This window comes from Capra hircus (genome assembly GCF_001704415.2).
Source record: "Capra hircus breed San Clemente chromosome X unlocalized genomic scaffold, ASM170441v1, whole genome shotgun sequence".
Taxonomy (NCBI): domain Eukaryota; kingdom Metazoa; phylum Chordata; class Mammalia; order Artiodactyla; family Bovidae; genus Capra; species Capra hircus.
The window spans coordinates 44,185,177-44,212,363 of NW_017189516.1; positions in this window are offsets into that span (position 1 = coordinate 44,185,177).

Here is a 27,187-nt window from a genome sequence, read left to right on the forward strand (position 1 = left end):
CTCATCATCACTATCAATCAATAAAAAAGCTAACTTATTATTTTTTAATCTATTTATTGAGATGAGATGGTTGGATGGCATCACCAACTCTATGGACATGAGTTTTAACAAGCTCCGGGAGTTGGCGGTGGACAGGGAAGCCTGCTGTGCTGCTGTCCATGGGGTCGCAAAGAGTGGGACTCAACTAAGCTACTGAACTGAATTGGTTTATTTATTTATTTGGTTGTGCCAGGTCTTAGTTGTGGCACACAGGGTCTTTCAGTTGCAACATGTGGGACCTAGTTCCCTGACCAGGCATTGAACCCAGGCCCCCTCACTGGGAGCACGGAGTCTTAGCCACTGGACCACCAGGGAAATTTCCCCAAAATGCAAATTTAAAAAGGAGATACTGCTCAACAATGATCAGATGCATAAAATTAGAAACTGATAGTATAAAAAGTTTTCCAGGAATGAGGAGAAATGAATCTAAACTGGTAAAGGAATATAACTTGGTAAAGGCTTTCTGGAGAGTAATTTGGCAGAATGTAACAAAATTAAATCTGAATATTTTCTATTGGGAAGAAATTTCCCTTCTGAAATAGGCAAATTGTTTTCCAGTTTGGTATTGTCTAGTCTTCTTTGAACTCTCTCCTGTCAACTTGGCAAAATCACCTTTTTGGCCTCTTTTCCATCACCCATTCTATTTCAAGCTTATTTGTAGATGTTTATAAGGAAATGTAACTAATCAGTGTCACTTACAAAGAGTGATCATCTAGTTCTTTCTCTGAAGGCACATTTCCTTTTTTAAAAAATTTGTTTTTATTGAAGTATAGTTAATTTACACTATTGTATTAGTTTTGAGGTATGCAACATAGTGATTTAATATTTTTATAGATTATTCTCCACTTAGTTATTTTTAAATATTGGCTATACAATATCTTGCTGTACAGTAGATCCTTGTAGCTTATTTATTTTATACATAGTAGTTTGTTCCTCTTCATTCCATATACTTACCTTGCTCCTCCCCCGTTTCATCTCCCCTCCGGTAGCCACTAGTTTGTTCCCTGTATCTGTAAGTCTGTTTCTCTTTTGTTATATTCATTCATTTGTTTCATTTTTTAGATTCCACATAAAAGTAATAACATACAGTATTTGTCTTCCTCTGCCTGACCTATTTAACTGAGCATAATGCCCTCCAGGTTCATCCTTGTCGTTACAAATGGCAAATTTCATTCTATTTTATGGCTAATGTTTCATTGTAAATATATAAACCACATCTTCTTTATCCATTCATCTGTTTGACACTTAAATTTCTTTCTTGACCATCATAAGTAATGCTGCCATCAACAGTGCAATGTATGTGTTTTTAGAATAAGTGTTTTCTTTTTCTTGATAAATACCCAGGAGGGGGATTGCTGGATCCTATGATCTCATTTTAGTTTTTTGAGAATTTCTGTACTGTTTTCCATAGCGGTTGCACCAGTTTAGCAACAATGTAGGAAGTTCCCTTTCCTCCATGTCCTCAGCAACATTTGTTATATATGTTCTTTTTGATGATACTCATTCTGACAGGTGTAAAGTGATATATCTCAGTGTAGTTTTGATTTGCATTTCTCTGAATATTGGCAGTGTTGAAAATCTTTTCTTGTGTCTGTTAGGCATCTGTAGATCTTTATTAAAATGTCTATTCAGGTCTCCTGCCCTGCCCATTTTTTTAAATCAGCGTTGTTGGTTTTTTTTTTTTTTTTATACTGAGTTGTATGAGCTGTTATATATTTTGGATATTAACCCCTTATCAGTCGTATCATTTGCAAATACTTTCTCCCATTCAGTAAGTTGCCTTTTTGTTTTGTTGATGGTTTCTTTTGCTGTGCAGAAGATTTTAATTAGGTCCCATTTGTTTGTTTTTGCTTTTGTTTCTTTTGCCTTCAGACACATTTCTTATGTAAGTTTTTTTATTTTTGTTTTTAGTTGCTTGTTTTAACAAGATATATGCCCCTCTTAAAAGCAGCTACTTAAGACAGCTTGAAAGTGAAAGTGAAGTTGCTCAGTTGTGTCCAACTCTTTGCGACCCCGTGGACTGTAGCCTACCAGGCTCCTCCCTCCATGGGATTCTCCAAGCAAGAGTACTGGAGTGGGTTGCCGTTTCCTTCTCCAGGGGGTCTTCCCAACCGAGGAATCAAACGCCAGTCTCCTGCATTCCAGGCAGACGCTTTAACCTCTGAGCCACCAGCATTTTATTTTGAACTCTGAGAAACACTTCTTCCCTATACAATTGTATACAAAAATTTGAAACTACAAATGATAAATATTGACAAGTCTGTATTTTACAGTTTTAAAATTTGCCAATATGTTATTAATACAAGCAATAAAACTGCATATATAGTTTATCTGAATTTATTTTAACTGGGTGAGGTAGGAAAGGAGATGGATTACTTGTTATGAATGAAATATTCACTGAAAGGCCAAAGCCACCCTTCCTTCAAAAAAGAGATATTTTGTCACACTTTCTAGGGGAAGTAGATAAAATCAGAATTTAGAGCAAGTTGTGGGTTAGGGCATCAAGGGGTTACTTGTAACAAGACTGGGATTAGGCATTTTACAAACAATTTGTAGTGAAATTATTAAATAGATCTCATTGATAAATTGAAAATTTCTCAGTCATTTTTTGTCCCTCTCTTCTAGCAGCAAGCTGAGTTATTGAATAATTATTGAATATTTTAACAATTGAAGTCAGTTCAGTCGCTCAGTTGTGTCTGACTCTTTGCAACCCCATGGAAATGTATGCATGCAAACATAGAATGAAAGTTAAAACTCAAGGCAATTTTACTAATATTTTATTATTTTTAGCACTAAATGTTGTACCCTGTTCAAAGCATGCCTTTCTTACTTGATAATATATGGGTCTGTGTTTAGAAATACTGTACTAAACCATTCTCCATTTTTCTCCTATATGGAATCTTAGTACCAGAACTCTTAAAAGTATTCTGAGTGTGAATTTCATATCTGTTTGTTGCTGATTAAATACATGGAAATTGGTCTTTCACTATCTCAAATGACAGCTTACATGTTGTCAACCAGATAGAAAAGAAAACCTGTCAATTGTTGAGCATTTCCCGCATAATGAGATAAATGTTATAGTGCCGGTAAAATATTAGCACACTTTAAAAACAATTATTTACTTGTCATTTGGAGGATTTGGTGTCATGTAGTCAACAGTGATCAATGAATAGAACATATGTCTCTTGACTCCCGGTTCAGGGCTACAAGAAATGGCAGTTAGTTGGCATTATATTGAAAATACATACTAAAAATGATTTTGAAGAAGTACGTAAAGGACATTCAATTCATGTCAGAAAAAAATAAATGAGGAATCTAAAAAGATAAGCAGGAGAATAAATCCGAAACTTATGAAGTGCTTATCACTTCCTACTTAAATATGTATGAAGTGGGCCATAAAGTGCAGCTAACCATCACTGGCAAAAATGTAGATTTTTTTTATTATTATTTCGATGGCTACAGAATGCAGAGTATGAGGATTTCTTGAGATGTCCCACTTTTCATTCACAAACCTCACATTCCCTGTACTAGTGTTTTGAAATCTGATTCCAGAAAAAGATTTAATTTTGGTTACTCAAGCTGCAGAGTAAATTATGCCAATATGTTACTACTTGTCCTGCTATTATCTGCTAAAATAGTGTTGCCTAATTGAAAGAGCACAAGCCATAGAGTCAGAAAGATGTGCATTTTATTTTTTAATGTATTTTTTCTTCCAGTTTTATTGAGATATGATTGACGCACAGCACTGTACATTTCTGTGCAGCATAATGATCTGACATATACATCATGAAACGATTACCAAAGTATAGTGAACAGTCATTCTCTCAAAGTTAAAGAAATAGAAAAAAATATCTTTTCCTTAGAATGAGAACTCTTAGGGTTTACTCTCTTAACAACTTTCAGAAATACAAGAGTAAGGATGTATGTTTCGATTTCAATTGTGACAATAAATTAGCTGTGAGACCTCAAGAAAATGTGTTTTTTTTTTCCTTTGAACTTGTTTACTTTCTGGAAAGAAAAAGTAATAAGATCTTTTTTAGAGCAGTATTATAATTAAATGTAAAGTTGAACATCGAATTTTTGTATAAAAATTCAGTAAGTGGTAATCATTGATATCATTTTATTAATATAGTTAGCTTTATTCTTATTATATATCTCTGATTTTAGTTATTACAACCCTGGACAAGTTACATGTTCTCTATTGCCACTATCTACAAATGTGTAAAATGAGGATAGGTATCATATGTATTCTTTGGATAAAGTAATGATTTAATACATGTAACTCACATAGCAGAATACCTTGCACACTAAAAGTGCCATGTAAATGTTAATCATTATGATTTGTGTTAGAGGAATTTGTTGTTCTTGTTCAGTTGCTTGTTCAGTACAGTTCAGTTGCTCAGTCATGTCCGACTCTTTGTAACCCCATGGACTGCAGCATGCCAGACCACCCTGTCCATCATCAACTCCTGGAGTTTACTCAAACTCATGTACATTGAGTCGGTGATGCCATACAATCATCTCATCCTGTGTCATCCCATTCTCCTCCTGCCCTCAATCTTTCCCAGCATCAGGGGCTTTTCCAATGAGTCAGCTCTTCACATCAGGTGGCCAAAGTATTGGAGTTTCAGCTTCAATATCAGTCCTTCCAATGAACACCCAGGACTGATCTACTTTAGGATGGACTGGTTGAATCTCCTTGCAGTCCAAGGGACTCTCAAGAGTCTTCTCCAACACCACAGTTCAAAAGCATCAGTTCTTTGGTGCTCAGCTTTCTTCACGGTCCAACTCTCACGTCCATGGATGAGTACTGGAAAAACCATAGCTTTGACTAGATGGACCTTTATTGGTGAAGTAATGTCTCTGCTTTTTAATACACTAAGTTGGTCATAACTTTTCTTCCAAGGAGCGAGCATCTTTTAATTTCATGGGTGCAATCACCATCTGCAGTGATTTTGGAGCCCCCCCAAAATAAGTTATATCACTGTTTCCATTGTTTCCCCATCTATTTGCCATGCAGTGATGGGACCGGATGCCATGATCTTAGTTTTCTGAATGTTGAGTTTTAAGCCAACTGTCCCACTCTCCTCTTTCACTTTCATCAAGAGGCTCTTTAGTTGTTCTTCACCTTCTGCCATAAGGATGGTGTTACCTGCATATCTGAGTTTATTGACATTTCTCACACAGTCTTGATTCCAGCTTGTGCTTCGTCCAGCCCAGTATTTCTCATGATGTACTCTAAATACAAGTTAAATAAGCAGGGTGCCATTATACAGCCTTGAAGTACCCCTTTCCTGCTTTGGAACCAGTCTGTTGTTCCATGTCCAGTTCTATCTGTTGCTTCCTGACCTACATACAAATTTCTCAGGAGGCAGGTCAGGTGGTCTGGTATTCCCATCTCTTTAAGAAATTTTCAGTTTGTTGTGATCCACACAGTCAAAGACTTTAGCTAGTCAATGGAGCAGAAGTAGATGTTTTTCTGAAATTCCCTTGCTTTTTCTATGATACAACAAATGTTGGCAATTTGATCTCTTGTTTCTCTGCCTTTTCGAAACCCAACTTGTCCATCTGGAAATTCTCGGTTCACATACTTCTGAAGCCTAGCTTGAAGGATTTGAGCATAACCTTGCTAGCATGTGAAATGAGTGCAATTGTACTGTAGTTTAAACATTCTTTGGCATATCTTTTCTTTGGGATTAGAATGAAAACTGACTTTTTCCAGTCCTGTGGCCATTGCTGAGTTTTCCTGATTTGCTAGCATATTGAATGCAGCACTTTAACAGCATCATCTTTTAGGATATTAAATAGCTCAACTGGAATTCTGTCACCTCCAGTAACCTTGTTTGTAATAATGTTTCCTAAGGCCCACTTGATTTCACACTCCAGGATGTCTGGCTCTAGTTGAATGACCACACCACGGTGGTTATCCAGGTCATTAAGACCTTTCTCTTTTTTTGAAGATTACAACATATGTTTAATTGAGTGACAAGAATAATTATACTTAGAAGAAATTTTTATAGCTTTAAACGCCTATATTAGAAAGGCACAGAAGGTTTTATTGATGTTTCCTCCAAACATTTATAACACCAATCTTAAAATCTTTTAGACAATAGAAAAAGAACACTTTCCAGCTCATTTTATTAGAACAGCTTCACAGGGATATCATAGCATGACAAGGATATTACAAGAAAGAAAAATTACAGGCCAAGCTCCCATATGAATAGAAGCAGAAATTCTAAAAAGAAAAAGTTAGTAAATTGATCCAGTAATTTATAAGAAGGACAATCTATGACAAACATTCAGGTTTATTCCAGGAATGTATGAGTGTTTTACCACTCAAAAGTCAATCATTGGTAGTCACACTTTTTTAAAATTCCAATTTCCTTATTCTTTTTCTTTTTTCAGTTGTATCAAGATATAATTGACATATAACATTGTATGTTTCAAGTATACAACATAATGATTATATATATATGTAAATTATGAGATGACTATCACAATAAATTTAGCAAACATCCATCACCTCACACAGTTATAAATTTTATCCTTGTCTTGAGAACTTTAAGATCCACTCCCTTAAAAGCTTTCAAATATACAATACAGTATTATTACCTATATTTACCATGCTGTGCATTACATCTCAAGATTATAACTGGAAATTTGTATTGTTTGACCTTCTTCACCCAATTCTCCCACCATCTTCCCTACCCCATCTCCTCCTAACCCCTGGCAGTCAGCAGTAATTTCTGTTTCTATGAGGGATTTTTGTTTTTGTTTTTGTTTTAGACTCTACATAAAAGTGAAATCATAGAATACTTGTCTTTCTCTGATTTATTTAACTTAGCAGAGTGCCCTCAAGTTTCATCCATATTTTTGCAAATGGCAAGATTTCCTTATTTTTTTAATAGATGAATTGTATTCCATTGTATATACTCAGACTTCTTCTTTCTTTTTCTTAACCATTGTTAGAACCTTCTTTATTATGACTACTTTTTTCCTCCCAGTTTTAGTGAGATATAACTGACATACAGCACTGTATAATTTTAAAGTATATAACATAGTGGTTTGACTTAAATGTATTTTGAAATGCTTACACAAAACTTAGTTAACTTTAGTTATCATCTCATATAAATACAAAATTTTTCCTTTCAATGAGAACTGTTAAGATTTACTCTCTCTTAACAATTTTCATGTATAACCTGCTACAGTGTGATATTCTCATTTATAGGTGCTGAGAGACTGAATATGTGGACAATAGACCTTGTGTAAAAATGGAACTCTGACCCACAGTCTGCAAGAACTTGTCAAAGAAATCAACTGTCTTATCAATAATAAACAGCCCGGGAAGACAGCCTTCTGTAAGTCAGACTTGTAGGAAGACAGAATGTTAGCTTTGATAACAACCTAGGAAGCCAAACAATCACTTCTGTAAAAATAGGTCCCAAATTTCCAATACCTGACAGCTTCCCTAATTTTTGCCCCACTTCCAATTTAGGATCAATCAGAGAAAGCCAGATATTTTCCCTACAAATCACCCTGCTCTTTTTATTCCCCCAAGTCTTATCTGTTTTTTAATTAAATTTATTTTTAATAAAAAAATAATTGCTTTATAGTATTCTGTTGGTTTCTGCCAAACAGCATGAATAAACCATAGTTTTACCTACATCCCCTTCCTCTCAAATATCCCTCCCACCCTCTTCCCCATCCCAACCCTCTAGGTTGTTACAGAGCCCCAGTTTGAGTTCCCTGAGTCATATAGCAAATTCCCATTGGCTATCTGTTTTACATATGGTAATATATGTTTCCATGTTACTCTCTCCATACATCCCACCTTCTCCTTCCTCCCCTCTCCACCAGTGTCCATAAGTCTTTTCTCTATGTCTGTGTCTCCATTGTTGCCCTGAAAATAGGTTCATCAGTATTGTCTTTCTAGATTTCATATGTATACATTAATATTCAATATTTTCTCTTTCTGACTTTCTTCACTCTGTGTTATAGGCTCTAGATTGACCCACCTCATTAGGACTGACTCAAATGTGTTCCTTTTTATGGCTGAATAATACACCATTGTATATATGTACCACAGCTTCTTTATCCATTCATCTGTTGATGGACGTCTATGTTGCTTCCATGTCCTAGCTATTGTAAATAGTGCTGCAGTGAACATTGGGGTACATGTGTCTTTTTCAGTCTTGGTTTCCTCAGGGTATATACCTAGTAGTGGGATTGCTGTGTCATATGGTGATTTTAATCCTAGTTTTTTAAGGAATCTTCATACTGTCTTCCATAGCAGTGTGTCAATTTACATACCTACCAACAGTACAAGACGGTCCCCTTTTCTCCACACCCTCTCCAGCATTTATTGTTAGTAGATTTTTTGATGATGGCCATTCTGACTGGTGTGAGGTGATAATTCATTCTGATTTAATTTGCATTTCTCTAATAATGAGGGATGTTGAACATCTTTTCATGTGTTTATTAGCCATCTGTATGTTGGCTTTGGAAAAAATGTCTGTTTAAGTCTTTTTCCCACTTTTTGATTGAGTCATTTGTTTTTCTGGTATTGATTTGTAGGAGCTGCTTATTTATTTTTGAAATTAATCCTTTGTCATTTGTTTCATTTGCTGTTATTTTCTCCCATCGGAGGGTGTCTTTCCACCTTGTTTCCTTTGTTGTGCAAAACCTTTAAAGTTTAATTAAGTCCCACTTGTTTCTTTTTGTTTTTGTTTCCATTACTCTAGGAGGTGGGTCATAGAGGATCTTACTGTGTTTCATGTCAGAGTGTTCTGCCTATGTATTCCTTTAAGAGTTCTGTAATTCCTGGTCTTACAGTTATGTCTTTAATCCATTTTGAGTTTATCTTTGTGTATGGTGTTAGGGAATGTTCTAATTTTGTTCTTTTACATGTAGCTGTCCAGTTTCCCCAGCAGCACTTATCTTTGCCCCATTGCGTATTCTTGCCTCCATTGTCAAAAATGAAGTGCCCGTATGTGCATGGGTTTATTTCTGGGCTTTCTATCTTGTTCCATTGGTCTATATTTCTGTTTTTGTGCCAGTACTGTACTCTCTTGATAACTGTAGCTTTGTAGTATAGTCTGAAGTCAGGAAGGTTGATTCCTCCAGCTCCATTCTTCTTTCTCAAGATTGCTTTGGCTATAAGACCTTTCTTACATAGCTCTTCTGTGTATTCTTGCCACCTCTTCTTAATATCTTCTGCTTCTCTTAAGTCCTTACCATTTCTGTCCTTCATTGTGCCCATCTTGCATGAAACGTTCCCTTGATAACTCCAGTTTTCTTGAAGAGACATCTAGTCTTTCCCATTCGGTTGTTTTCTTCTATTTCTTTGCACTATTTGTTTCCAAAGGCCTTCTTATCTCTCCTTGCTATTCTTTGGAACTCTGCATTCAGTTGGGTATATCTTTCCCTTTCTCCTTTGCCTTTCATTTCTCTTCTTTCCTCAGTAATTTGTAAAGCCTCCTCAGACAACCACTTTGCCTTCTTGCATTGCTCTTCAGGATTGTTTTGGTAACTGCCTCTTGTACAATGTCACAAACCTCCATCCATTGTTCTTCAGGCACTCTGTCTACTAGACCTTATGCCCTTGAATCTATTTGTCACCTCCACTGTATAATCGTAAGGGATTTGATTTAGGTCATACCTGAATGACTTAGTGATTTCCCCTACTTTCTTCGATTTAAGCCTGAATTTTGCAAAAAGGAGCTGTTGATCAGAGCCACAGTCAGCTCCTGATCTTGTTTTTGGTGACTGTATAGAGCTTCTCCATCTTTAGTTGCAAAGAATACGATCAATGTAATTTGGTATTGACCATCTGGTGATGTCCATGTGTACAGTAATCTCTTGGATTGCTGGAAAATAGTGTTTGCTGTGACCAGTGTGTTCTCTTGATAAAACTCTGTTAGCCTTTGCCCTGCTTCATTTTGTACTCCAAGGCCAAACTTGCCTGTTACTCCAGGTATCTCTTGACTTCCTACTTTTGCATTCCAATCCCCTATGATGAAAAGACATCTTTTTTTGGTGTTATTTCTAAAAGGTGTTGTTGGTCTTCATAGAACCCTTCTACTTTAGCTTCTTCAGCATTAGTGGTTGGGACATAGATTTGGATTACTGTGATATTGAATGGTTTGCCTTGGAAACAAACAGAGATCATTCTGCACCCAAGTACTGCATTTCAGACTCTTTTGTTGACTATGAGGGCTACTCTGTTTCTTCTAAAGGATTCTTGCCCACAGTAGTAGATATAATGTCTATATGAACTAAATTTGCCCATTTCCATCCATTTTAGTTCACTGATTCCTAAGATGTCAGTGTTCACTCTTGCCATCTCCTGCTTGACTATGTCCAACTTACCTTGATTTGTGGACTTCATATTCCAGGTTCCTATGCAGTATTTTTCTTTATAGCATCAGATTTTACTTTCACCACCAGACACATCCACAACTGAGCATAGTTTCTGCTTTGACCCATCTTCTTCATTCCTTCTGTACCTCTTAGTAATTGCCTGGGCACTCTTCCCCATTAACATATGGACACCTTCCGACCTGGGAGGCTCATCTTTTGGTGTTGTATCTTTTTGCCTTTTAATACTGTTCATGTATTCTCGTGCCAAGAGTACTGGAGTATGTTGCCATTTCCTCCTCCTGTGGACCATGTTTATCAGAACTCTTCACTGTGACCCATCCATCTTGGGTGATCCTGCATGGCATGGGTCATAGCCTCATTGAGCTACACAAACCCCTGGTTAGAAGAATTCCACTTTCTTTATTTAATTTCGTAAGTTGATTGGGGAGTATTTGGAGTGTATAAATGGTCACCCACCACAAACACTAAACACTAAGATTGATCTCAGTGGTCGATTATGTATTGCTTAATTCCTGCAGCATTATAGAGAAATGTGCCATCTCTTAGATCATAGTGAAACAGCAACAATAAAAAATATTCAGAACTAGAGATGTGAGCAAATCGCATGACGTAAAGTATAAATGTAAAACGTGAACATCTAAATCAGTGTTACAGAATTGAAAATTATTTAAAACAATTTGAAGAGTTTGACAGTGCAGCCCAAATCCAGCCTTCCAGGAGATCATGCCAGAAATATTTTAATCTGTACCTCCATAGGCATTCTGTTATACCCTCCCTTGGGAGCCTTGCAACTCCCTCTTCTCAGTCCCTGCCAAGTAACATAAATGCTGTGGTGAGTCATGGTTACTGGTGGAAGTTAACTATGGTACAGTCTGAGAATCCCTGGTTTGAAGTCAAGATTGTCTTTTCACATTTGGTAGACATTTTCTTCTTTCTCATCTGAATAAACATATGCCAAATATATACATCCTTGTTAAAATAGAAACTTATTTATAAAACACTTGAAGATAATATCTTATGGAGATAGGATTAAACTGACCTGTTTGCAGCTGAGATTTAATTTCAGAGTTTAATGAGATTTTTTGTCCACTAGGTGTATAATTTTTTCTTTCAGGTGAATAAGAAATTAAATAGCTCACCACAATTGACATAGTAAGGGAATTGTATTTTTACAGTGATACAGCTAAGCTTTCACTAAATGAATAGTTGAGAGTATTGGCAGACTGTCACTATAAATTTCTAAAATTAATAGTAAATATTTAATAACTCAATATGAAATCCAGCCTGGGTGTGTGGAATCATAGATGGTGTTTGATTCTTTTTTATCTAAGTTTTCTTGGAGGAAATTAACTTGACTGTTGTTAAGTAAAGGAAGATGACTTGCACCCTTTTCTTCTTGAAGGGTTGTCTCAATTCTGTCTTCTTTGAAAAGGAATTTCATCATTCCCAAGTTTCTAAGTTATATACTTAAAAATACAAAGATTATTTTTTCTAAGCATGATATATAGATGTCATTGAAGACAATATAAAACATGTAAGGTTTTTAAATTTTCATCAGTTAGCAGTTTTGAAGTTAAAGATAAGCAGATATTAATGTGGTTATCTCACTTTATCCCCACAGCAACCCTGCTATTGTTTCTGAAATGATATTATTTGCATTTTGCGGATTAAGAAACTAAGAGTACTTGAATTATGTGTTCATGGTCACTCAGGTGATAATCTTGGTAGAACTAGGGTTTGAACTATGATCTGCTTGCATTAGAACCTCTGTTCTTAACCATCAGAGCACAGGTTATGTGAATACACCAGGTTGTTTAAAGAAATTGGATAGGGCCATTGTGAGTCTGATTCAGCCACTGAGACTTGAAGAGAAAGGGCAGTGGAGAGAGTTCTTATTTGGTCAGAAGTTCTTTGTTTATGCTCTTTAATCTTTGTGGGTGTGGTTGTAATGGCCGAGATAGTCTTGTATCCTCCTCCCCATTTAAGGAAAGATGATATGGCCATTTATATAACTAAAAAATGCAGCTAAGATGAAAACAGAACATAGCACATGTGACAGTTTATTCAAAATCAAAGTATTTCTTTTCTAGAACATGTTGAAAGTGATTGCTAAAGGAAATATATATATTTGTTTAGAAATCAGAGGTACCCATAGTTGCTTCATGTATGGTAATTGTCTTAACACACACAATCTGCTTTCAGGAACTAAGTACTTACTCCACCAAGAACACAATCCTGGGATCACTCCTACTAATTTTGTAAGGTTGAACATGCATCCAATCAATTTGCAATACTAATAATATTAGATAATACTTTTGAACACTTGATGCACTCTTCTAAGATCTCTATGTGCTGTGAAAATATGGAGAATTTACCTATTCAGAAAATCTCTATGGATCATAGAGAAGGAAATACACAGGGCAGCAAGATAAAGGGTTTATTTTGTAGCTGAGTGCTGTAAAGTTTCCCTATTGCCTCTAGGATCTCAAGCAACACAAATCAATTTTGTAAGTATTACCAACAAGCAAGCTTTCCTTGCAGTTTAATGCTTTATATTACAGGTTGCCCTTTTCTCTCAGTAATGTGAAATCCTCTTAAGCTGTGCTTGTTTAGCAAATTCTGTCAGCATGATGACAAGGTAGTGTGAATGTGCACTGAAAGAACCCTGAAGTTTTAAAATATTTAAGAGTTGGTCTAGGTATCATTTATTCTTTCTTGTGAAAAATCTACGGAAGAAGTTACCAAAACTGTGTATTTTTGTCTGCCATTTTCTTACAGTCGTGTCCTGAGATAGCTTGTACTTGCTATGATCATTGGCAGAATATAACTTTTTTTAAAATTTTACGACTGTCATAAAATGATGCAAGTTTTATTTCACATTCTTTGAAATATCCCAGAAATTTAGAGTCAGAAAGGCACAATTTTTCTGAACAGTGTAGATTTTCTTTAAGCTAGCAAATTTCAAAGTAAGGCAAATTTGAGAGTAAACTGCAAACTAGTATTCCTCGGGAGATGCATAGACGCATAGCTAAGAATCCCATGTCTGCAGGCATCATTCAGCTTGAAAGTCAGACTGACAAAGGAGTTAATTTCCATTCTATATGGGACTTCAAACCTTGAAACAGATGTGGAAGTTTTTGTCCAGGTCTGCATAGTCATTCATTCAGTCAGTAAACAAACTTTAGCATCTAGTCTGTGCCACGGGTGGGTGATATGTAGCACGTGGTCATGGTGTCCCACCTGTATCCCTTTAACATGACATTTCAGTGCATATTGGCAAGTTTCTAACTGCCAGGAACCTGTGACTTTGAGGGCTCTCTCTCGCCCCAAAGCCTGCTCTGCAATAAGTACCGATAATCACCCACCCACCCTGTAAGCAACATTTAGCACAGCTGCTGGGAACTGCTGGATAAATACTCTATGTCCATAAGCTCTTTTGTAAGATACCTCTGAGGTGTTGCCCTGAACAGTCTCCCTGAGTTCTCCAGGTGACTAAACTTCATTTACACATCATGATAAGTAGCTTGAAAAACTACCTTTTAAAATTTTTGCTTTCCTTTCATCTAAATCTTACGTTTTCACTTTGCTGCTGGTTACCGTCTCCCAAACAAACCACTTGCAATCAAATCCTTGTCTCTGAATCAGCTTCCCAGGGGATCCTAAATTAAAAGATAAATAGTATAAAAATGATGAAATCAGGATCTGTCATGAAGTGATTTGAAAGGAATACTCTGAACAAGGAACAGTAGTGATTCTGAAGAGGAAGGAGAATGGAGCTTTATAAGGAGTTCAAATAAGTCCTGCAATGAATTCCCTGGATTTAGCACTTTGCTTTCTAGGTGATCATTGTAAAAGTATGTGGCAACCATGAACACTGACTGCTCAGATCTTACAAAGGAGAAGCTGCTAAAAAGAATATAGTTGGCTGACAGCCTCCAACTGTTACCACTTGGGAATTATGCATGGCATTCATGCCAAGGTCACAGTCTCCCTGGGCAGCTCCCTGGTAGTGACTGAGCATGGCAGGTGTTATCAGTCAGGTTTTAACCAGAGAAACAGAACCAGCAGGATCAGTTTGCATGGTTGTAAGGGATGCCTCTTGTTGTTATTTAGTCACTCAGTCATGTCCGACTCTTTGTAACATCATGGACCATAGCCTGCCGAGTTCCTCTGTCCATGGGATTTTCCAGGCAAGAATACTAGAGTGGGTAGCCCTTCCCTTCTCCAGGGGATACTCCAAACCCACATTTCAGAGGGTTGGGAAGATCTGCGTCTCCTGCATTTTAGGGGGGTTCTTTACCACTGAGCTGCCAGTGAAGCCCGAGGGATGCCTGCTGCTGCTAAGTCACTTCAGTCGTGTCCGACTCTGTGCGACCCCATAGACAGCAGCCCACCAGGCTCCCCCGTCCCTGGGATTCTCCAGGCAAGAACATTGGAGTGAGTTGCCATTTCCTTCTTCAGTGCATGAAAGTGAAGAATGAAAGTAGTCGCTCAGTCGTGTCCGACTCTTAGCGACTCCATGGACTGCAGCCCACCAGGCTCCTCCGTCCATGGGACCCTCCAGGCAAGAGTACTGGAGTGGGTTGCCATTGCCTTCTCCGGGGGGATGCCTAGGCAAGTTTAAAAATCCATAGCCCAATACTTTGGCCACCTGATGCAAAGAACTGACTCATTGTAAAAGACTCTGATCCTGGGAAAGACTGAAGGCAGGAGGAGAAGGGGACAACACAGAGGATGAGATGGTTGGATGGCATCACTGACTCAATGGACATGAGTTTGAGCAAACTCCAGGAGATAGTGGAGGACAGGGGATCCTGGCATGCTGCAGTCTATGGGGTTGCAAAGAGTCAGACTGAGCAACTAAACAACACCAACAACAGGGGCAAGTCAGGAAGGCTGGAGCTCATGGGCACTAGTTGAAGTGACAGTTCATTTAACAGGTGGAATTTCCTCTTCCTCAGAGAAACCTAAATTTTGCATTTAAAGCCTTTATTCTGATTAGATGAGGCCCACTCAGATTATTGAGGCTAATCTTTATAGAAAGTCAGCTGATTGTAGATGATAGAGACATCTCCAAATGTACCTTCACAGCAACACCTAGACTAGTGTTGAATAATTAGACCAATTTATATACTGATCATAGAGGGTATTAGAAGTAAGAATGTGAGATTTTCCAGTGGTGGTTAGCATCAGATAGGAAAAATTAATAAATTGGGACAATGACTCTAATAAGGAAAACAAGTGCTCAAATGAAGACCAACTCTTTGTTCTGAAAGTAGTTTTCTTATTTTTGTTTTTGTAATGCATTACTTACTACATTGAAAATATCATCAAAAGTATTATCAATAGGTACATTTTCTCTTTTCATTGGTAATTTATTTTAATTTTTAATCTTCTATTTAATCTTCTATTTAAAATTAATCATTTAAACACATCAAAATTTTAAATGTATTTGTAAATCAAGTATACTCCAATACAAAATTTTAAGTTTAATATGTATTAACAAAGCTGTGTGATAAATTCCACAAACCCTAATAAATAATTCTTCTCTGTTAATTGTATAAAATGTGGTGCCTGCTTTTTCTTATACTCGTGACAATTATAAGTATAATTGATATTACTATAATAACTACACCATGGAAATACAGAGGAATAATTTTCAACATTTATAAGTACAACACTATTAATCAGTAATATTATTAAATGTGAATTTCTGAAAATTAACTTCTTTTAGGCATTTATACATTAAACACTGCAGAATCACATGTTAACATTTATAAGCCATTATTCGTTCATTTTATTAGCAATTAGGTTCAAAAATTGCTCCTGTTATTATTTTCTTCACAATGTAAACTAAATCTCACCCATCAATTTAACTTCAAGAAAATGCCTCACTGAGCAAGGCACCAACTCAAATGGCTTGTTTTAGCTCATTATTACTAAAATTTGTTAAGTATTTTTCATTTTTTGAAATGGTGGTTTTATTTTCAGTAGGCCAAAGTTGGTTCATCAATATATTTACTTTTGAATCTGCAATGAACTACTCAGGCATTCCAGTCCCTGCAAACAACCACCTTGGTTGTAGGGAGTGAATTATGGCTCTAACAAGATCAGGGTGGCCTGTTTAGCTGTCCTTATAAGGCCAGTTTCAGCCTCCTGAGAGAAAGAGTGTATATCTGCCTAGAGAGCCACAACTGAAAATTTTCATAGTCTCCTCAGTTTCAAGTATTTTGTTCATCCATCTTCATGGAATAGCCCTGGTTTTATCTATCCAGAAGTTCTGTCATTATTAAGGTAGTCATTGTTTAGATAACAAAAGCAAAGACATATTCTCTACACCTGTATTAGACAATTGCATAGCATTAGCCACATCAGTCTAATTAAGATTAATTAAACATAAAAATTCAGTTCTTTGATTGTAGAAGAACCTCTTTCAAGTGTTGAATATCCACATGTGGTTAGTGGCTACCATCCTGGACAATGCATATTATTTCCATCACAATAGGAAGTTGTCTTGGACAGCACTGCTCTGAAAGGTCTATAAAGTATTTGGTTAATAACTTAGGTCTTGATTAAGATTCAGGTTACATTTTCTGAGTGCCTCAGATATATCTAGCATTACATATTCATGGATGTTATTCTTTGTTAACTGTCACAACAGTCCTGATGGGTAGGTATTGTTCTTCACATTTTAGAGATGGGAAGACTGAGGCTGGAAGACTAAGGCTGTGTATGACACATGAGTGAATGACAAGTTGATTCATGCCCTTTCCACTGTAACATGCTGCCTTGAAGAGAGAAACATATTCCAAGACGATCCTCAAGAGCCAGTATGAGAGCAAACAATGCCTGAAAGACAGCTCAGTTTGGAAGAGTTTCTTCCTTCAGGTGAGAGAACAAAAATAAGCATATTGATGACTGAGAGGAAGTTCATGGGGAATGGCATAAGAAAAAATGTAGACCAGAGGGCCCTATCAAGAAGGAACACGTGCTTTTCTTTTCCTTTTACTATTCAGTACATGGCAGTGTTCTAGCCTAAGGCAAAATGTAAAATATATAAAACCTTTATGCATTAACATAGATTTCATAATGTTATTAATAGAGGGGGAAAAACTACTTAAATATCTAATAATATAGTTAATGAAACGCAATAGAAAATTATCCAGCCACTGGAAACAGTTGTTAGGAACCTGATATAATAACACAGAGAAGCATTTGACATCCTCTTCAGTTCAGAAAGTATTGCTAAAATCAATATGTATAATAAAGATACTGCTGCAGCTATGTCACTTCAGTCATGTTCATCTCTGTGAGACCCCATAGACGGCAGCCCACCAGGCTCCCCAGTCCCTGGGATTCTCCAGGCAAGAACACTGGAGTGGGTTGCCATTGCCTTCTCCAATGCATGAAAGTGGAAAATGACAGTGAAGTCACTCAGTCGTGTCCGACTCTTAGCAACCCCATGGACCGCAGCCTACCAGGCTCCCCCATCCATGGGATTTTCCAGGCAAGAGTACTGGAGTGGGGTGCCATTGCCTTCTCCGATAATAAAGATGACAACAGTATTAATGAAAAGTGCAACACAATTTACATGGAGAGACATAATGCTAACAGTTTGAACCACGGAGTAGTTAAAATTTATTCTTCTCTCCAAATTGTAATACTTGAAATTTACATGAATCATACAATTAAGACATGTCTAATAACCCTAAGCCACAGGACAATTTGGAAATAGTCACAAATGAAATGGGAAGAGGTAGTACGTTTGAAAAAGTTTGATTAAAGTTCACTGGTTATATAATAAAGCAGCTTTCCTTATGTGTTCACCACACCTACACACGTCCTCCCACAACACATACACATAAACCATCTCCCAACTTAGGAATTAGTGTTATTTAAAAATTAACCTATTGAATTTAACCTACATATGGCAATATTATTGTATTTGGATGATCTATCAAAGGAAAAAGTGTTCTATTACTCATTTATGTGTGCATGATGTCTGGATATTTTCACAGCTATTGTGTCTGTAACAAAGGTGTTGTTAGAAATTAGAATTAGGTCTAGAAAATGTCAGACCTGGGACATATTTGAGAATATAATATAAGGTCTATGTTCCTTATGTTCCCCAGAAGAAAATAGTTGCATGAATGATCGTCTAGCTTCAATTTATTTAGGGCTTCCCAGGGGTTGCACAGAGTCGGACACGACTGAAGTGACTTAGCAGCAGCAGCAGCAGCATCAGGTGGTCTTAGCAGTAAAGAACTCACCTGTGAATGCAGAAGACATAAGAGAGGCGGGTTCAATCCCTGGGGTGGGAAGATTCCCTGGAGAAGGAAACGGCAGCCCACTCCAGTATTCTTTACTAGAGAGTCCCATGGACAGAGGAGTCAGTGGGCTACAGTCCATGGGGTCACATAGAATCAGACACAAGTGAAGCGACCTAGCACGCACACACCTCAATTTATCCCACTCACTTGCAAATTTCACCATAGTTTGAACACATGCAGGGACATGAATGCATTGCAGTTTAGGTTTGATTTTAAAGATACAAAAATAAATGTCTCAACATCAATTGTATTGGGCCTTACACTTTATATTTAAAACAAGTGTCTTCTGCGGGAGCAATATTTCTCATCCCTATTAATACAGAGAAATTACGCAAAAACAGTTAAGGTTTATGAACTTCAGTAACACATTTCATGAAAAGAATGTAAGTGTACATTTATCTTTAATGGAAAATAGGTTTTTTTTTAAATTAATGGTCTTGATTTAATTTCCTTGCTACAAAATGAGAGAAGTAAAATGATATTGAAAAACTATGGTGGTGGATCTTCACTAAGGAATCCCTACTACATGCACAGTGGGAATATTTAACTCACTCTTATTATTTTTGTTCATTATTTTGTTTTATTTAAATGATACAGAAATTATATTTACAAGCTACCTAGATACATGAAAACAATTTCTGTAAAGAATTCTAGATATCCATTTAACCTTCATGGGTTTCTAAAATGAATTATCAGCTACATAACAAGATGGAATTTCGTCCTTGTAGGAGAGGCCTATCTCTGGGTAGTATTCACACAACAGCGCCTGTTTTCTCACATCTAATTTATTGCAAATATCCAGACATGGATATGATAGCTTACAGTGAACAATGTCAGATTCGTGATCTCTGAAGAAGATTTAGCTTTGAAATCTGGGACCAGGCTTGATTACTCAGAGCTTTTGTGTGGCAGAAGTTTTATTACAGTGAAAAAGGACAGGGATAGCTTCTAACATAGACATCAGAAGGGGGACGGAGCATGCCCTGTGAGAGTCAATTCCTAGGCAGGTTGAGAAGAAGTCTGGGGGTCCCCAAGGAGAGAGGGGTCTGGAATTCTCAAGGAGGCTGCTGCTGCTGCTGCTAAGTCGCTTCAGTTGTGTCCAGCTCTGTGTGACCCCATGGACTGCAGCCTACCAGGCTCCCCCATCCATGGGATTTTCCATGGCAAGAGTACTGGAGTGGGTTGCCATTGCCTTCTCCGTCTGAAGGAGGAGGGAAGAACAAACGGTTTTTGTTTTTTTTTTCATCTACATTCCTTAGTCTTAGTCACATAAAACATTTTTATCTTCAAGCCTGGAACTGATGATTGCACAATGAACAACTCAGTTTAAACTCTGTACTAAGGATTATATAACAACAATGTATCCTGCTTGAAGACAGTTTCTCCTTCCTGAAAACCTTCTGGCTAATCCTGTTATCTTAAAATATAAATTATGGGAGTGGGTCTAGCAAGATCTTTACAACCTCCAGATATTCTTTTCATTCATTGTAATAACTAATTAAAAAGTATATAACTCCCTTGCTAACACTAGCGAGGGGGTACTCTTTCTGCCCCCTTCTGATGTCAATGTTTGAAGCTTTGTCTATCCCTTTTATACTTTAATAAAACTCTATTACACAAAAGCTCTGAGCAATCAAGCCTTGTCTCCGCCCCAGACTGAATTCTCCTCCAGAGGCCAAGAATCCTGGTGTCTTTTGGGGTTCAGCAACAACCTTTCAGCCCCCTCACTAGTGTTAGCAAGGGAGCTACTTTTTCAATTGGTTATTAACAGTAAATAAAAAGAATGTTTCAAGGTTGTAAAGTCTTACTAGACCCATTTCCACAATTAACATTTTAAGATAACAGCATTAGAACTAACAATAGAAAGATTTTACCGGACTGCTCCCACAATTTACATCTTAAGATAACCAGATTAGTCAGAAGGATTTCTCCTTCTGCAAGGTACATTGTTGTACTCAAGCAAGATACATTGTTGTTATATAATCATTGGTATAGGGTTGAAGGAAAAACATATCCTTGACCAAATGAGTTGTTTTGTTGTGTGATCATTAACTCGGCTTAAAGAAAAAAACTTTTTATGTGACTGAGAATGTAGGAAAAATACTAAGGAATGTAGGGGGTAAAATGGTTGTCCATTTCTCCTCCTCCTCCAGGACTTCTTAACAACCTGCCTAAGAATTAACTCCCTCAGATATGAATACTCTATACTCATTTCCTGTCCCTGTGCCTCCCTTGAGATTCAGCTGTAAATTGTTACCCTTTGACAAAGTCCCAGAGATAGTCTTTGCTCTCTGTTCAAGTTGATTCAGCTGGACAGATATTCACTGGATGATTATTATGGCTGGAGTGTTTCAGTAGCTGACTTCTTTTTCTTTTCCTCTTTATACTTTAAAAATGTTTGTTGGAGTGTAGTTGATTTACAATGTTGTATTAGTTTCAAGTATATAACAGAGTGAATCAGTTGTACATGTCATATACCACTCAATTTTGGGATTATTTTCCCATTATTGAGTAGAGTTCCCTGTGCTAAACAGCAAGTCCTTATTAGTTATCTTTAATTTCTAGTAGTGTGTATATGTCAGTTCCGATCTCCCAATTTATCTCTCCCATGCTTGCCCCCTGGTAACCATAAGTCTGTTTTCTACATCTGTGAGTCTGCTTTTGTTTTGTAAATGAGTTCGTTTCTACGTTATTTTTTAGATCCCACATATAAGTAATATGGCCATTCTGACTGGTGTGAGATGATACCTCATTGTAGATTTGTTTTGTATTTCTCTAATAATTAGTGATGTTGAGTGTCTTTTCCTGGGCTTTTTGGCCATCTGTATGTCATCTTTGGAGAAATGTCTATTTAGGTCTACCAGTCATTTTTTGATTGGGTTGTTTCTTTTTCTTACATTGAGTAGAATGAGCTGTTTGTGTATTTTAGAGATTAATTCCTTGTCAGTTGCTTCATTTGCAAATATTTTCTCCCATTATCTGGGTTATCTATTATGATTTCCTTTGCTGTGCAAAAGCTTTCAAGTTTAATTAGATCTCATTTATTTTTATTTTCATTACTCTAGAAGATGGGTCAGAAAAGATCTTGATAAGATTTGTGTCAAAGAATGTTCCTCTATGCATTTTGTAGTGTCTGGCTTTACATTTAGGTCTTTAATCCATTTTGAGTTTATTTTTGTGGAAGTGTTAGGAAGTGTTCTAATTTCATTCATTTACATGCTACTGTCCACTTTTCCCAATTTTTGAAGAAACTCTTTTCTCCATTGTACATTTTGCCTACTTTGTCATAGATTAGGTGATAGGTGCATAGGTTTATCTCTGGGCTTTCTATCCTGTTCCATTTATCTATATTTCTGAGTTTTTTTTGTCAGTACCATACTCATTTGACTACTGTAACTTTGTAGTACAGTCCAAAGTCAGGGAGCCTGAGTCCTCCAGCTCCATTTTTCTTTCTCAAGGTTGCTTTTGCTGTTCGGAGTCACTCATATTTTCATATAAACTGTGAAGTTTTTTGTTCTAATTCTGTGAAAAATGCCATTGGTAATTTGATAGGTATTGCATTGAATCTGTAGATTACTTTGGGTAACATAGTCATTTTGTTGATATTGATTGTTCCAATCCAAGAACATAGTATCTCTCTCCATCTTTTTGTGTCATCTTTGATTTCTGTCATCAGTATCTTACAGTTTTCTGAGTACACATCTTTTGCTTCCTTTGATAGGTTAATTCCTAGGTGTTTTATTCTTTTTGATGCAGTAGTAAATGGAACTGTTTCCTTAATTTCTCTTTCTGATCTTTCATTGTCAGTGTATAGGAATGAAAGAGATTTCTGTGTGTTAATTTTGTATCCTGCAGCTTTACCAAATTCATTGATGAACTCTGGTAGCATCTTTAGAATTTTCCATGTATAGTATCATGTCATATGCAAACATTGGCAGTTTTATTTCTTTTCCAATTTAGATCCTTTCTTTCTTTCTTTCTTATTTTAATCACTGACTACCATGCCTAGGACTTCCAAGACTATGTTGAATAATAGTGGCAAGAGTGGACGAACTCACTCTTATTAAAGGATTTTAGAAGGAAACTTAGAAGGCACAGAGTTTTCCACTGGAAAAAAAAAATAGAAGAAAAGAAACTTGACTGAATATTTGTCTCCATTTTTAATCCAGTGTTGAAGTGTAAGGGCATCCCACACGCATGCCGCTTCCAAGATGTCCACTTGCCACAGTGGGGAGTCTTGTAAATGGGGAAATGCTTCAGGCATGGCATAACTCGTGTGGTTGCTTTTCTTCCTGTGAAGTTAAAGGGAGAAAAAAAAATCTCTGTTTCTCAAAGTGGATACTGTTAGTATCTCTATTCCAGTAGTAAGTAATGGAATCACCCTTCTTCTGAGCCCATTGAATCTGAAACAAAGTTCAGAGTATCTTAATTATCTCAGTATTTAATACTGTTTTTTTTTCTTTATAATATCTGCAAGGAAAAATTACTATTTCCACATCTAGATATTGTTGGAAAGATAACTGGGCTCAAAGGATAGATGATCATTTATTCAAAAATGTGAATTCCAAATTGATCTCCTTTTTCTGTTCTTGGTCATTGTAGTTCTTTTTGAGTTAGTATTTATGAAATATAGCATATCCATCCATTAATTCAATTAGGCTTCCTTGAATTTATAGGCCTTTCTGATTTAAGTTGCTATTTTGTTAATATTTTATACCTGGTAATGAATTCAAGTGACACTGAAAACTTGTCTGATGAAAATGAGTTATAGTTCAAAGATATAAATAGTTTCTGAATACTAACTTAAAACTTTCCATCTAAAAATAGAAGTCCTCTTTTCTTTTATATATACAATCTTCACTGCTCATGGTATGATTTGATTTAGTAGTTGATATTTCACCTAGAAATATCAGTGTTCTTCGAGACACACAGAAATGAAGACACTGCCCTCTAGGTGCTCTTGAAATTCACTGTAACATCACTGACTAGAGATTATTACATTTCATAGAATGTAGACATTATACAATTTTGCTTAATCATTACATTGTAATGATTCCAATTGTACTTGGAATTAGGTATAACATTTTTTCCCCTTGAGTTTGTTACAATTGCATAGATCTCATCTTTCAAAGCATTTAAAACACTTTGCTAATATCCTCTTATATCATCACCAGAGCTTGTAAGGGTGACAAGAAACAAATGAAGGTATATACTTTCTTTCACAGAAATGAGGGGGAAAAGCAATAGCTTGGTACCAGTAAGGATCCAAACTTAAAAGTTGAGGGCTGTGTTGGACAGATATGAATCTGGAGAACTCAGCATCATGTGCAGTGACATAATTTAGAATACTGATATGTAACCTGCTTGAGTCTACCAGAAAGTGTTTTGGTAGGAGAAACAAACATTCATAGAATAAATTAGATCTCATGGACCAGTTCCAAATCTGATAAATATTGGTGATACTTTTATAATTCTTTTCTTTCCTGTCTCTGTTGATAAAAACCTCTTTGTTTTTAATATTGATATTTCTTAAGTGATACAATGTTTTCATTTTTTATATCCAATGTAGCTAATTCAAGTTCTTAAAGTAGTTAGAGTCATAAACAGGATATTCAAGTAACATTTATCCTTGTCTAAGAGAGTATCTATAAGAAATCATTTGGGTTGAAAAAAAATACCTGAAGGCAAATGAGTACTTCTAGGGTGAGGAGAGATTGTCCCCCAATACTAATAGTTGATAGTTTAACAGGGCTAACTACAGAGAGAGAATGTGTAGAATCCAACTAGAAAAGAAGTGTTTTTTTTAGCTTTTTAGCTACTAGATGGCTTGGCAAGAAAGAGGATGATTCCAGAAAGTTCCAAAAAGAGAAGTAAATGCTTGGCAGTACCGTACTTAGGAATTTGTCCTTCTTTCTCAGACACAAAAGCATAAAGTCAGAGTAGGGGGGTAGGGAATTGTTACAGAAGAAAAGAGACTAGATAAAGATTCAACACTTAAATGTATTATGTAGCCTTTGTTTGGATCCCGATTCAAACCAACTATAAAAAGACATCTTTGAAACAGTCAAAGAAATTTTTAAAAAGTTCAGTATGAAATAAGTATTAAGGACTTACTGCTGAGGGTAGTAGATATAATGCTTAATAATAATTCATAAACACATGTATTTATTTGCATATCAATCAGAAATGTATACTAAAATATTTATGGGTGAAATGATATGTCTGAGATTTTCCTTGAGGATCCAGAAAAATTAATAAAGAGGAGGGTAAATGAAGCAATGAGAAAGATCGGTATAATATTGAAGTGTTGAAGTTGGTTGATGGATACATGAGGTTAATTATATTATTCTTAGTTTACATTTCAAAATTTCTATAATAAATGTCTTATTTAATGTGAACAGCTCAATCCAGTAGTCAGAGAACAATTCTGTCAGATACTAGAGGAACAACAGAAACAGGCAGATAAATGCAGAATAATCAGCAGTTAACCTCAGATATGCAGATGACACCACCCTTATGGCAGAAAGTGAAGAACAACTAAAGAGCCTCTTGATGAAAGTGAAAGGGGAGGGTGAAAAAGTTAGCTTAAAACTCAACATTCAGAAAACTTAGATAATGGCATCTGGTCCCATCACTTCATGGCAAATAGATGGGGAAACCAGGGAAACAGTGAGAGACTTTACTTTCTTGGGCTCCAAAATCACTGCAAATGGTGACTGCAGCCATGAAATTAAAAGATGCTTGTTCCTTGGAAGAAAAGTTATGACCAACCTAGACAGCGTATTAAAAAGCAGAGACATTACTTTGCCAATAAAGGTCTGTCTAGTCAAAGCTATGGTTTTTCCAGTAGTCATGTATGGATGTGAGAGTTGGACTATAAAGAAAGAATTGGTGCTTTTATACCATGGTGTTGGAGAAGACTCTTGAGAGTCCCTTGGACTGCAAGGAGATCCAACCAGTCCCTCCTAAAGGAAATCAGTCCTGAATATTCATTGGAAGAACTGATGTTGAAGCTGAAACTCCAATATTTTGGCCACCTGGTGCAAAGAGCTGACTCATTGGAAAAGACCCTGATGCTGGGAAAGATTGAAGGCGGGAGGAGAAGGGGATGACAGAGGATGAGATGGATGGATGGCATCACTGACTCAATGGACGTGAATCTGAGTGAACTCCGGGAGTTGGTGATGGACAGGGAGGCCTGGTGTGCTATAGTCCATGGGGTCACAAAGAGTTGGATATGACTGAGTGACTGAAATGAACTGAACAAATTTGTCTGCAAGGTCCAGTATTTTAGGATTCTAATTGTCCACAAAATTAGGAAGAGGAATCAAATTAACTCTCAGAGTTAGAGCAGAGTCAGCTTTTTCACTCTCCTCTTTCACTTTTGTCAAGAGACTCTTAAGTTGTTCTTCGCTTTCTGCCATAAGAATAGTGTCATCTGCAGATCTGAGGTTATTGATATTTCTGCTGGCAATGTTGATTCCATTTTGTGCTTCATCCAGTCCGGCATTCCGTGTGATGTACTCTGCATATAAGTCAAATAAGCAGGGTGACAATATACAGCCTTGGCATACTCCTTTCCAGATTTGGAACCAGTCTGTTGTTCCATGTGCAGTTCTAACTGTTGCTTCCTGACCTGCATACAGATTTCTCAAGAACTAGATCAGGTGGTCTTGTATTCCCATCTCTTGAAGAATTTTCCACAGTTTGTTGTGGTCCACACAGTCCATAGTCAATAAAGCAGAAGTAGATGCTTTTCTGGAATTCATTTGCTTTTTCGATGATAAACAGATGTTGGCAATTTGATCTCTGGTTCCTCTGCCTTTAAATCCAGCTTGAAATTGGAAGTTCATGCTTTATGTACTGTTGAAACCTGATTTGGAGAATTTTGAACATTACTTTACTAGTGTATGAGATGAGTGCAGTTGCACGGTAGTTTGAACATTCTTTGGCATTGCCTTTCTTTGGAATTGGAATGAAAACTGACCTTTTCCAGTCCTGTGGCCATTGCTGAGTTTTCCAAATTTGCTGGCATATTGAGTGCACCACTTTCACAGCATCATCTTTCAGGATTTGAAATAGCTCAACTGGAATTCCATCACCTCCACTAGTTTTGCTCATAGTGATGCTTTCTAAGGCCCACTTGACTTCACATTCCACGATGTCTGGCTCTAGGTGAGTGATCACACCATCGTGATTATCTGAGTCATGAAGATCTTTTTTGTACAGTTCTTCTGTGTATTCTTGCCACCTCTTCTTAATATCTTCTGCTTCTGTTAGGTCGCTACCATTTCTGTCCTTTATCGAGCCCATCTTTGCATGAAATGTTCCCTTGGTATCTCTGATTTTCTGGAAGAGATCTCTAGTCTTTCCCATTCTGTTGTTTTCCTCTATTTCTTTGTATTGATCACTGAGGAAGGCTTTCTTATCTATCCTTG